Genomic DNA, 14,950 nt, shown 5'->3' on the forward strand with positions numbered 1-14,950 from the left:
CATAGGCATTTAACCTTTTAGCATCATCATGATGGGTGGTGTGCATTCGGCAGTGAGCGTGTTCATTGCCTATAATGTTGTTTCTCTTTATTTGAAGTTTCTTTGGTGGCCATTGAACAATGATGAACAAAACAAGGCCATGCAATGCATACTTTTATCTAGAGGATAAAAACATCAATATATTTGTACCTCTTGAGATAGAGGAAAGCACTCCAGGTTCTCTTTACTCAAGCAGCTACCACAGATTTCAATTGGTTGCTATATTTACCATAGTAAGTAGGTAGTAGATACCTAAGGATTATTTATTTTTCTTTTGTGATATTAAGACATGTTTTCTAATTTCTAGTGAATAACTTTGATGGATGTATAGGATGTGGAACCTTGAAAATTACTTTTCAATGTCCCACTCACTTTGACATTGCATCAAAGAAAATTTCTCCCTTAGGGGTCTTTTTGGTCCTTTCCTCAACACAATGCCTAATGCTAAAGCAGCAGTTTCAAAGTTCAAACATTCAGCATGTACAAGTTATCAAAACTCAAAGGATGGATATGGACTGGAAGAATATCCCAAGATCATTAATTTTCATTTCCCTTCTTTGTTATTCACACATTTGAATGATTATTTAATGCTTATGAATTGTTATTTAATTCATTATTATAAATAAAAACATAAACCAATGAAGTCAGTCCATAGAGGAACACATTTTTACACTTTCACAGCCTACTTTTTTGAGCAACTGGTTTAAAGCAAATAAAATACCAGTAGTTTCCCTGCCTGTAACCAAGGTGTTTATGTCATACGTGCCTTCAAATGTGTAGATAGCTTCTATGTCACATAATGCCTGCAAAATTGGAGAACAAAAGCAGAAAACATCTAAGGAAACAAAATAAAGCATTTTAGTGTCTTTACATATCTGCCTGCTACCACTCTTAAAAACCATTTGCCAAGAACCTAAGTGAGGCGTGAAAAATATAGTTGAAGATAAAAATAAGATTGATTTCGTGTGAATATTCTTGAATGGTCAATACACACTTACACACACTCAGTTAAATGATATGTATACAGAGATTGTTAATAGAATACACTTACAAATAAGGGTAATTATCTCAATTTCTTAACATACAATGAACCTGAGTTGTACAATGAAATAAAGCTAATTGGAAATTGGGATAGTGATAAACACCAAGGAGAAAAAAAGATAGAAAACAATATCTAATCTAGGAAATAGTAGAAAAATGAGCACCGTAAATGATTTTATTAATGCCAACCAGAGAAAACAATTCTTCTACTGGAACTAAAGGCCACTCTGAGATGCTACTCTCAGTCTTGCAAATTAGTGCCATCAGAAATTAATATAATTCCATAAGCTTATTCTTCAAGTTCAAACTTCCTAATGACATCCATGAGTTAAAACATCAGAATGTGCACATGTCATACAGTTAAGGAAACAAAAAAAGAAAAAGATTGTCAATAACAATTCTGAATATGCACAAAAAAAGAAGTTTCTATTAGTACCTTAGAAACTAGAAATGCACACAAATTGGGAGAAGGTAAACAATTGTGAATACTGACTATGGGATAAACAGAATAAAGAAGTTAAAAGCAAATTAGAGAGGTCGCAATGCACTACTATTAGACACTCATCTCAGACTAAGAATCAAGCACAAAACAATACCCAAAACTTCAAACATTTTAGTCAAGCAAATTACAGTGGTCACAAACTCACAATGCATCATCACCACATATATTAAGTTACTATCACTAAGAAGAGAACCGATTAAGGTCCAAAAATGGTTGTCCCAAAGAAAATAGTATCAAACCCACCGCACTGATTAAGAACTTACTAAGAAGAGCAATAAACTAAGGTAGAGCTCATACCTTGTTAACTGGCGGCGGTTGAGACGTGCTGCGGTGGTAGCTTGAGCCAACGAGTGCAACTACGCAGTTGAGTGGAAGGACGGTGGTTCGAGCCTTGGAGGTTGATGGCGCCAGTGGAATGATACGACAATCACCACGACACTACTAGCAGAAACCAAAAGTCTAACATGATGCAAGATTAGAAAAATCCAATGACTATTTAAGAGAAAAATACACTGACTATTAGACAATGAAGACATCAATCTTACCTCGAACCCAACAACAACAATGACAGCAACAATGGTAGTGAAGCGTACCTCAGGTCAGCACGACACTGGCAGCAGAAACCAAAAAACCTACTTGGGTTAACCACGAAAAAAACCTAGCTAGGTAAGTTACAGATGAAACCTACTTGGGTTAACCCGAAACAAACACACCTACTTGGCAATGAAACCTAGCTAAGTTGCAGAAACAGAAAAACCTACTTGGGAGTCAAACGTACCTAGGTAAGTTGCAGATGGACAACCAAAAGGTGAGTTGTCACGATCTTTAGCTCAATGGAGAACAATAAGCTTCGATGAAAAACAACCTTAGGATGCAGAGGGTACATGCACAGAGAAGAAGAAAGCATGAGCAAAATAGGTGGCGTCTAATATAATTTAAATTATAAGTTTAACATCGGTTTTCAATAAAAAAACCGATGTTAACAAATTCATGTTAACGTTAACATCATCAGTTTTCTGAAAACCCGATGTTAACTAATTAATGTTAACATCGATTTTTCCAGAACCGATGTTAAAGTCACTTCGTTAACATCAGTTTTTTTCAATTCCGATGTTAACGTATACCCAATATTCATAAATTATGCCATGACATTTATCTTAACATCGGTCTTCTTCAAAACCGATGTTAATAAAGTCTCATTATTTACCATTTTGCCATCACATTTTTGTTGACATCGATTTTAGCAAAAACCGATGTTAACTTAACGATGTTAATTGTAGATTTTGTAGTAGTGACATTTTGCACGTCTACGAGAACTCCTTTGGTTTAATGCCACACGAATCAGTGTGACAAGAATATGAACGAAATCAGTGGAGTCCTGATCCAAGGAGAAAGTGTAGAAGCAAGCTTCATGATGATGAATCAAGTATGAAACAAGTAGTTTTGACGATGACAAAAAGCCCAAAAGAATGATGTCAAGATTGAGTCAACAAGTTCAAGATCAAGATTGATTTCAAGATTCAAGAAAAGACATCAAGAAGAATCAAGATTCAAGAGAAGATGAATTCATGATTCAAGGGAAGAAATCAAGAAGCAACAAGTCAAGACTTCACAAGGGAAGTATTGAAAAGGATTTTTCAAAAACCAAACATAGTACAGTTTTGTTTTAGAAAAAGAATTTTCTCAAATTTTTCTGAGTTACCAGAGTATTTACTCTCTGGTAATCGATTACTAGTTTCCTGTAATCAATTACCAATGATAAAATTTGATTTCAAAAAGTTTTAACTGAATTTGCAACGTTCCAAATGATTTTTAAATGGTGTAATCGATTACAATATATTGGTAATCGGTTACCAGTGTATCTGAACGTTGAAATTCAAATTCTATTGTGAAGAGTCAAATCTTTTCATAAAATGCATTGTGTAATTGATTACATGGTTATGGTAATCGATTACCAGTAACAAGTTTTGAATAAAAAGTCAAGAGATGTAACTCTTCCAATGGTTTTCTCAAGATTTTCTCAAGGTTATAACTCTTCCAATGGTTTTCTTGACCAGACATGAAGAGTCTATAAAAGCAAGACCTTGACTTGCATTCAGTGAAAAACTTGAACTTCTTGAACAACTTTTGAGAGATCTTGAAACCTTTGCTTCTCATCTTTCTTCTTCTTCCTTTGCCAAAAGCTTTCTAAGTTTTCTATTTTCCAAACCTTGTTCTTCTGCAGAAAATAAAAGTGTGCTATATCTTTTCATTCTCTTCTCTCTTTGCCAAAAAGAATTCAACAAGGACTAATCGCCTGAATTCTTTTTGTGTCTCTCTTCTCCCTTTTCCAAAAGAACAAGGGACTAACCGCCTGAATTCTTTTGTGTCTCCCTTCTCCCTTTCCAAGAGAATTCAAAGGACTCAGTCTGAGAATTCTTTTGATTCTTCCCTTTCCCTTAAACAAAAGATTTCAAAGGACTAACCGCCTGAGATATCTTTTGTTTCCCCTTACAAAGATTCAAAGGACTAACCGCCTGAGAATTCTTTGTCTTAACACATTGGAGGGTACATCCTTTGTGGTACAAGTAGAGGGTACATCTACTTGGGTTGTTGAAATTGAGAACAAGAGAGGGTACATCTCTTGTGGATCAGTTCAAGTGGAGGGTACATCCACTTGGTTGTTCAAAGAGAACAAGGGAGGGTACATCCCTTGTGGATCTTTGCTTGTAAAGGTTTTTACAAGGTTGAAAGAAATCTCAAGAACCGGTGGTTGCTTGGGGACTGGATGTAGGCACGGGTTGTTGCCGAACCAGTTGTGTTTGTCTTCTTCTTCCCTACACTCTTTAATTTCCGTTGTGCACTTTTAATTATCGCTTTTACTTTTGGTTAAGTTTCAATTACTGTTCTTTACTTTCTTAACTTTGTAGTAAAAGCCTGATTGAATCTAGTAACATTAAGAAGGATAAGTTTTAATTAGTCAAGGTACATTAATAATTAATTCAACCCCCCTTCTTAATTATTCTGAGGCCACTTGATCCAACAGAAAGAGGACTGCAAAGGGTCGTTCCGTTTCAACTCGCATTTTTACTGAAATGGACGGAGAAGAAAATGAACAGGAAAGTAGAAAAAAATATGGAATTTGTCGACAACATGGTCATAACAGAAACAATTGTCCCAACATATCTCCATCTTAAGTTTTTCCTTAGTCAAGTGTAATTATTTAAGTATTTTATTGATAATGCAATATAATGTTCTTCTATAAATAAATTGTCAAACAAAAAGTCTTATAATTTTTAATTAAATCTAATGATATAAGAAAACTAATTATATTTAGTAATATAATTTTATTAAAAATAATTATATTAGAAAATTCAAATTTTAAATAAAAAATATTCACCTAAAAAATATGTTAAGTAAATTAAATAATAAAATAAAAATAATTATATTTAATAATATCATTTTCTTTAAAAAATAAAAAATTATAAAATTTAATTTAACGAATAATTAATTTTAAAACCAATTAAAAAATTATATAATATAATATTTATATTTTATAATATTTTAAATTAAAAAAAAGGAGAGGGTATATTCACGTTCATTTAAGTTTGTCAGATCTCATTTTGGTCACATTCATTTGCAAAATGGTGTGAATCAAAACACAAAATCCAAAGTAGTGTAGATTAGAAATTAAATTGCAATTGCAAAGTGGTGTATATTGAGAAAAAACAGGAGAGTGTATTTACAAAAAAACCTTTAGTTCATCTCTTCGATGACGTCATATCTTTTTCTGCACTAAAATATTTAATTTTTGTTTCGCACTATATATGCTTTATTACAGAAAAATAAAGTGTTAGCCGGTATTATTATAATATTAATTAATAAATTAATATATATATATATATATATTATAAAAATCACAAAAAAATATAAACAGTATAATGTCCTAACGTCATCGATTAGTATTATTAGTATAAAGTTGTTAAAGTTAGGAATATTGACTGAGTAGTAACCAGAAGTATGTAGTTTTTTTTTTCTTCTTTTTTTTTTTGACAATTAGAAAGTATGTAGTTCGAGGAAAAGGTTTGTTGTGTAATGGTTTTATAGTATTTGTAGTCTCAACAAAAAAAAAATGAAGTGTTAGTTTTACATAAAGTACGTTTTTATGTAATAAAAACACTTGTCTAAATCAACATTTAAGATTTAAAAAAAAATAAGTGGGCAAGTGTTTTCATATGAATATCAAAATTAATTTTCAAACAATTTATTCGACAGATAGTTAGAGTTAAAAAAAAGTGAAAAAATATAAATATAATAAATAATGTAATATAATAAGAAGAAAGATATTGAAAAATGACAAGTATTAATTAGATGTTTTTTGAGAGTCCAAAAGCCACGGATATATTAAGGTTAATTAATAATGGATATAGAATAAAGAATATTTAATAGTTGTAATTGAATTTAAACAAATATTCTTATTAAATATCTAGATCTTGATGGACCCGTAGTAATGGGATATTATATAAAGGTATAACTGAGAGAGAACTTCAATTATACTTTGAATGTTTAAGAAAATCTCCAATAGATTGTTTAGCAATATTTTATAAGTTATTTAATATTGGAGAGAGTTATTTATGCAAACAATTATTCCTTATGGATCACTTAACATTTGTATGTGTACAGGTATGAGAGTAAATATGAAATGTTAAAGAGAGAGAGAGAGAAGGCGGTGAGATTGGTGCGTTAGGCAAATTATTATTTGCCTATAAAAAAATAAAAAATAACTTATTGATAGGAATTCTCGTTAGAGTGAAAATTTATTTAGTTGTTTTAAAATTGAAGTTACATGTATGAACTCCCTTAAGAGATACTAATATGAAGATTGAAGAGCACCGGAGATGTTCTAAACATCAATTAGTATTAATTAATTCTTCATGTACTTTCCTTATCTTAGGTTACTCTATACCCTCACTACTAAAAAAAAAAAAAAATAGTTTCAACAATTGAAGCTTAACAACGGTTCTTTCAAATTTGTTGTTATTTTTTAAGCGGTTACATTTTTATAAATATAAGAAACATTTTAAAGATGATTGTTTTCAAAAATCGTCTTTGAATGAGGAGGGCTTTTATTTTTGTTCTGACTACTCGGTTAGTGCTCTAGCCCTCTTGGATTCCGCTCATCAAGAACCAAGACCCTCACACCTATCAGCCTAGTTGCAAAACTAGCAGTATTCTTAGTATGATCTCTAAGCCTTCCAGGAGTAGCAACAAGGATTTGTACAGTATGCAAATTAAAAATGGGTGTGAACATAACATGTAGCTTAAGCAGAACTCAATATTCAATCAACAAAGTCGGAAAAACTAGTTAGTAGTTAGCTATATGAGGATGATTATGCAAATAAATGAAAGATCAGAAGACTTGCACACCAACAAACAAAACTTTTCTTCTCCTTGTCTCTTGATGTTTAAATTAAATTATAATCTGATACACCTAACGGTGAGAATAGCAGAAAAGAGTCTCAAACAGCAAAGCCCAAGAGGCAAGTTAATATCCCCGCGCGTCTGAAGGATTATGTGCTGAAGAGCTAAGCCATCTGATATACCTAACGGTGAGAATAGCAGAAAAGAGTCTCAAACAGCAAAGCCCAAGAGGCAAGTTAATATCCCCGCGCGTCTGAAGGATTATGTGCTGAAGAGCTAAGCCATGCATGGAAAGAGCAGCTTCAAACTCTCAACCATTGGAAGCATCTGACGAATAACTACCTAGCAGTTAGGATACTGTTATAGCCGTTAGGAGTGTTCCATTGTAACCAACTATAAAGGATGTAAAACACGCTGTTAAGGGCAAGCAATAACAAATTCTCTTTTTCCTCTCTCTTGTATTTCTCTCTCTTATCTTCTCTCTCTCTCTTACTCATCTTCTTCAGGGAGACTTGCTGGGTCTCGAAGACCAGCCCTAACACTGGTGCTTTCATCAACGTTACTATGACAGATGGCACTCGCTCAAAGACAAGCACTGAACGGTGGGAAGACGCCTTTGCTAAGCTTCCGTCATCGATATCTTCTAGGTTTGATGAGCTTCTTCAGAGAATGACTCAGCTGGAGACATCACAGACACCTCAGGGGCCCTCGCCGGCGTTCACGTCGGCACCAACAACTAGCATGAGTACAATCCACCGTTTAAAGCTAGAAGTTCCGCGTTTCGACGGGTCGGATCCAGCTGGGTGGATATTCAAGATTTCACAATTCTTTGAATACCACGCAACACCGGATCATGAGCGCCTCACAATTGCATCGTTCTACATGGAGGGGAAGGCGTTAGCATGGTTCCAATGGATGTATTGGAATGGACAGCTGATGTCGTGGCCTGTGTTCCTCCACGCGTTGCACACGCGATTCTCCTCTTCCACGTACGAAGACCCCACTGGCATGTTGTGCAAGCTGACACAGCAGTCATCAGTGGCGGAGTACCTCGCGGAATTTGAAGCCTTGGCCAACCGTGTCATAGGACTTCCGACACCGTTTGTACTCAGCTGTTTTGTCTCAGGGTTAAGCCCCGCCATTCGCCGAGAAGTTCAGGTAATGCAACCTCAATCCTTAACACAAGCGGTCTCTTTTGCAAGGTTGCATGAGGAAAAGCTGGTGGATGGTCATCGTCAGAACACGCGAGTCACAAAACTTCTTCCCTCGCAACCCTCACCACCACCCACCATGTCCCTGGAACCTTCGTTGCTACAGGGAGCCACCAAACCTTCAACTGCTATGATTCCTTTTAAACGGTTGTCACCAGCAGAATTGGCCCTCCGCCGCGAGAAAGGATTGTGCTTTAATTGTGATGAAAAGTTCTCACGAGGTCACAAGTGCACTCCTTCGTTATTCCTGTTTGTTATAGATGAAGAGGAAGGGAGCCAGGAACCTATTGTGGTATCGGCAGTTCCCGGTGTCGACGAACCACCAGCTCAGATTAGCCTCCTCGCTCTTTAGGGCATGGGGCTCCTGAAACCTTGCGTGTCGTCGGAGTTATTGGGAATCGTAAGGTTCACATCTTGATTGATGGAGGAAGTACGCATAACTTCCTATAACTGGATTTGATCACCACCTTGGGGTTGGCCCCACAGAATACATCTCCCCTCAAGGTCACGGTGGGTAATGGAAAGGAACTCCAATGTCATCAGCTTTGCCCAGACGTCCCGGTGAACATCCAAGACCATGAATTCACAGTAGATTTTCATGTGCTACCAATTTGTGGCGCGGATGTAGTTCTTGGCGTGCAGTGGCTCCAATCATTAGGGCCTGTGCTCACTGAGTATACTTCTCTCACGATGAAGTTCATCTATGCAGGGAAGCTGATCGAGCTCACTGGAGAACACGATAAGAACATGGAACAAATCTCCCCTTCCCAGTTGCACTGTCTTGTGCATACAGGTAACACTAGCACCTATTTCCACATCCAGTTAGAACCCGACACCACTACGGCCCTACCCTCAACTTGCCAAATCCCAGAAATTAACCAACTCCTCACTAAATATGCTCCACTCTTCCAGCCATCAAACACGTTACCTCCATTGAGACCCACTGATCATGCCATCAACCTCTTACCAAATTCAGCACCTATTAATACGCGTCCATATCGTTACCCTTACTCTCAAAAACAAGAAATTGAAAATCAAGTAGCGGCCATGTTAAGTCAAGGACATATCCAACATAGCTCAAGTCCTTTTTCTTCACCAGTATTACTCGTAAAGAAGCGCGATGGCACCTGGCATTTTTGCATAGATTACAAAGCGCTTAACGCCATCACAATTCAAGACCGCTTCCCTATCCCTACGGTGGACGAATTATTAGATGAGTTGGGAGGTGCAACCTGGTTTTCCAAACTAGATTTGATGTAGGGTTACCATCAAATACTGATGAAGGAAATTGACATCGCGAAAACAGTGTTTCGAACCCACAATGGCCATTACGAATTTCGCGTGATGCCATTTAGGCTTTGTAATGCCCCTTCATCATTCCAAGCCACAATGAATCGCTTATTTCAGCCATACTTACGCAAGTATATTGTCGTCTTCTTTGATGACATTCTAATATACAGTCAATCTGTTCGTGAGCACTTGCTTCACTTGGAAACAGCTTTTCAAGTGTTAATGGAAGGAAAGTTCACACTCAAGCTATCCAAATGTTCATTCGCGCAACGACAAATCGAGTATTTGGGTCACATTGTTTCGGGGAAAGGTGTTCAACTAGTACCAGACAAGATACAAGCTGTTCAACAATGGCCGCCGCCGCGCACTGCTCGCAGCCTTTGTGGGTTTCTGGGACTTACGGGCTTCTACCACAGATTCATTAAGGGGTATGCGGTGATGGCAGCCCCCCTCTCTAACCTACTAACGAAGGATGGGTTTGCATGGTCACCCAAAGCAGCAACTGCCTTTCAGGCTCTCAAAGACGCTGTCACAAATGCTCCGGTTCACCAAGCCATTCATCATAGAGACAGATGCCTCAGGTTCCGGCATGGGGACAGTGCTATCTCAGGAAGGGCACCCCATAGATTTTTTTAGTAAGCAGTTTTGTCCCAAGCTTGCGAGATCATCAGCATATGTACGCGAGCTTGGAGCAATTACGAACACCGTTAAGAAGTGGCGGCAATACCTTCTAGGTCACCATTTTGATATCCTTACAGATCATCGAAGATTGAAGGAATTGATGACTCAGGCGATCCAAACTCCCGAGCAACATCGATACTTGTCAAGATTGTTGGGATTCGATTATTCCATATAGTATCGATAAGGAAGAACCAATGTAGTCGCGGATGCCCTATCGAGGGTTGCAGAGCCATCTACTGCCTCCTTCTTCATTCTTTCAACACCATACTTCTTGTTCTTAGAAGATTTATATAAAGAGCATCAGTCGCACGAAGAATTCATCTCCGTCAGAGAGCAGATACGTTCATCGCCGTTGGACTTTCCTGACCACGTGATAACATCTCATTTTATCCTGCACCGTGGACGCATATGGTTGCCCGCCAACTGCTCCTTCATCAAGGTCTTGCTGACTGAGTTCCACCAGACACCCACAGGAGGCCATATAGGCTTTAAAAAATCCTTGAACCACTTATTGGAAAACTTCATGTGGAAGGACATGGCCATCGACACACGAAAATTCGTTGCTAGTTGCGTTGATTGCCAACTTGTCAAATATGAAACTGCAAAGCCAAAGGGTTTGCTTTGCCCCTTGCCGGTACCATCTCAGCCGTGGGAAGCCTTATCAATGGACTTCATTGTGGGGTTGCTGGTGTACAAGGGTCACACCTGCATCTTCGTGGTGGTGGATCATTTCTCAAAGGGGATTCACCTCGGCATGTTGCCGGCGCAGCACACAGCACAAGGTGTTGCTCAGCTTTTCATGGAAATGGTGGGTAAAATCCATGGAATGCCCAGGAGCATCGTGTCTGACCGGGATCCACTCTTTGTTAGCAGGTTCTGGCAAACGCTTTTCTCCTTGAGTGGCACCAAGCTCAGGATGAGCTCCGCCTACCATCCTCAGACGAATGGCTAGACGGAGGTAGCTAATCGAGTAGTGGAGCAGTACCTGCGCGCCTTTGTTCATCGCAAACCTTCGATGTGAGGACGATTCCTACTATGGGCAGAGTGGTCGTACAACACCTCCGTTCATTCAACCATTGGGCTAATCCCGTTCGAGGTCACCTTTGGTCGGAAGCCCCCCAACTACCCTCACTATGTAGAAGGTTCTGCACAGATAGAAGCAGTGAATGAGTGGCTCAGTCAAAGAGAGGAAGTATTTGCGTTACTAAGGAAAAAGTTGCTCAAGGCTCAAGAACGCATAAAGAATATCGCGGATGGACACCGCCGAGATCACAACTTCAATATCGGAGATTGGGTCTTAGTTAAACTACGACTGTATAGACAAACAACGGTGGCTGGTTCAACTCATTCGAAGCTTGCCAAACGCTTCTATGGGCCATTTCGGATCGTGGAAAAATTAGGACCAGTTGCCTACAAGCTAGCGTTGCCGGAATATTCTTGCATCCATCCAGTCTTTCATTGTTCTCTTTTGAAGCCCTTCATAGGATCTCTAGCATCAACGCAGACTACAAACCTCCCTCCCTCGGCCGTGGATAATCAACTAGTTCCGACTCCCTTAGCCATCTTGGGCCACAAGACGGTTCCAACAGACACAGGCCCACAGGAACTGGTGTTGGTGCAATGGAAGGATTTGCACCCTGATGAGGCATCATGGGAAGATTGGTCAACCCTTAAATCCCTTCATCACCTTGAGGACAAGGTGTTCTTCGAAGGTGGCAGGAATGATACACCTAACTGTGAGAATAGTAGAAAAGAGTCTCAAACAGCAAAACCCAAGAGGCAAGTTAATATCCCCGCATGTCTGAAGGATTACGTGCTGAAGAGCTATGCCATGCATGGAAAGAGCAGCTTCGAACTCTCAACCATTGGAAGCATCTGACGAATAACTACCTAGTAGTTAGGATACTGTTATAGCCGTTAGGAGTGGTTCCATTGTAACCAACTATAAATGATGTAAAACTCGCTGTTAAGGGCAAGCAATAACAAATTCTCTTTTTCCTCTCTCGTATTTCTCTCTCTTATCTTCTCTCTCTCTTACTCGTCTTCTTCAGGGAGACTTGCTGGGTCTCGAAGACCAGCCCTAACATAATCTAAGATGTTTAGTTGGAAAAAGAAAATCCTACAATTTATGATGGCTACAACATCAATGTCCCAATAAGAAGAATCATAATGTTCAACATCCTTAAGCCAAGGTTGTTTAGTAGCGAATGGGTGATACATAATATTTTTCATTTATTTGATTATTGATCTTATGGAGATGTACATTAACTAATAACCACATAAAATAAGACTTTGGTGGCAATGAGGAAAAAACTTACGTGGCAAGGGTTTTCCTGCATTCGTTTATGCTCTAAAGCAAGTCTTGTCCCTCCAATCAAAACTTGTACACCAATGGTAGGATGATACTTCAGTAGTTTAGTGGCCTCTGCAGCAGCTTGACTTGCAAGCTCTCGAGATAGGCATATGACAAGAATAGAAATTGTTGGCCACCTATGAGCACGGTCACTTGGAGGCGACTTTGTGCTATTATGTTGAGGCTCAAGTAGACTTTTTGGTCTCTTCTTTTATTAAATATTCTTAATCAATATTTTAAATTCTTTCAAGATATTTGATTAGCATAGAACTTTCTTTAATAAGCAACCTCCAACAAAAACAATTAAAAAAATAGAGAAACAGAAATTTCCCATCATCATGCACTACTACAAAATCTGTTTACTACGACGTGCAAATAACATTGGTGGGTAGGACGCGTCTTTGAAAATAATAGAATGACAATATCGTAATTAAGTTATAAATTTAAGGACGATGACTAAAAACACCATCTTAGTTAAACTCAATAAAGACAGACTTACCCAACGAACGTCTTTGAACATTTTTATTTTTTTCATTTTTTTTTCTCTCTTATCTTATCGGGCAGACCCTTTCTTTCATTCTCACTTTTCTCATTTTCTCTCTCTCACTTTTCTCACTTTCTCTCTCTCTGGCAGAGGATGGCATGGGTCCTCCTTCACGCGCTGACGCCATCCACCAGCACCGCCCGCACCTTCAGCAAAACGACACAACGCTCGTCATCACCGTAGAAGCGGAGGCGGAGAACGACGCGGCGAACGGAGATCTCGGATGTGGCTCTGTCGAAGAAGAGGTTCTGCTAGCTGTGGGTGAAGACGGGAAAGGACGAGAGTAGAGTGGTGACGTGGTGGTGGGCATTGGCGTCGGCGAGACGCAGCTTGACTTCAACCTCCATTGGGGAAGAGAGGAGGGAGAATGCGGTTAGGGTTTACACAGAGAGCCCGATGCGATGGGCCTTGGAAGAGAGATCTTTGCCACCACGATCCAGCTGACAGAGGAGAGCAGCAGTGCCAGTGGGGGCGATGGTGGTGGTGACGGAGGCGTTGCGGGTTTTCGCCATTGATCAGGTTCCATTTTTCAAACTTTTGTTCCCCCATTCTGTGTATATTAGTGTTAGTATGTGTGGTAGTATGATTGGGCTTCAGGTAGAGGGTTTATTATCAATTTTATACCTAAACATATTCATCACAAGCTATGATTGACTGTGCTTTGCATTTTGCCAAATATTGTGCCGTATAGGATTATTGAAACCATGTGTTGTGCAGGATAACTATGAACTCCTCCTCTCTAGGTGCATCAAAGAGGATTTGGGGTTCAAAAATGGTAAACCTCTGGCAGTAGGGTTATGCCTTAGATTATTTTGTTATAGAGCTTAATTTACATTTTGGCTGAAGCTACCTGACCTGAGTGTCACAGCCAGGACTATGAGAATTAGGTGTACTTGTTGGCACTTAAACACAATCCTTAGGATTTTCAGACTCATTGATATACTTTTGGTTACCCTTTCTATTGTGATAAATTTAAAACTCTTGAAAATTACAACATACCAAAATATCTCTTGTGTGTATTCTGACTTATGTTTTTAGGATATCAATATACATTGATATAATAGAAATTTTGCCTTATATATATATATATATATATATATATATATATATATATATATATATATATATTTACATTATATATGCTTTTGAGTACCATGTTTTAGGCTTACTTAGATATTTACATCCTTCATAACATTTTATATCTATTTTTTTGAAAAAAAAATTTTCTTCTTTTGTTTTCTAATTAGGTGAGACAACTTCCACAATATCCAAGGCAACAATTTGCTAGATTTCCAAGTATGTCTCCTAGTGCTGTTGATTTGTTAGAGAAGATGCTTGTCCTTGATCCAAATAGGCGCATCATAGGTAAAATAACATAGTTTTTCATCCTGTTCAAATATGATTTGCCATGATTAACTTGATATACTGTGCTTATAAAGTTGTAACTGAAATCTGAATATGAAAAGAAAATGTGTATTACACATTACTTAGATAGTTGACAATGACACTGGCACTCAAGTCTCTTTAAATTGTTTGGTTGAAAGTTCCTTACTTAGTTTTAAATTTAATTTTTGTGGTTCATGATTGTTTTGCACTTTTAAGCAAGGAATTTGTTGGGACACTAATTCAATTTTTCAAATAAATACAGTAGTGAAAAGTTAAGAGCTACATTCCAAGACATGGTGGAATGTATCTAAGTTCTTCAAGAACTTTAGTATTGTAATGCAAGGACGTAGGTAGAGAGGAGATAATTAAGATTCACCAAGTCTCATTAATAATAGAGCCATGAAGTAATTAAGGTAGGCTGGAGATCGTACTCGTTTTACCCACAAATGTTGTCAACTATATAATGAAGTAATTTTATGGAATATAATGTTATTGTTGTCTTT

The sequence above is a fragment of the Glycine max genome, chromosome 14 (genome assembly GCF_000004515.6).
Source record: "Glycine max cultivar Williams 82 chromosome 14, Glycine_max_v4.0, whole genome shotgun sequence".
Classification (NCBI taxonomy): domain Eukaryota; kingdom Viridiplantae; phylum Streptophyta; class Magnoliopsida; order Fabales; family Fabaceae; genus Glycine; species Glycine max.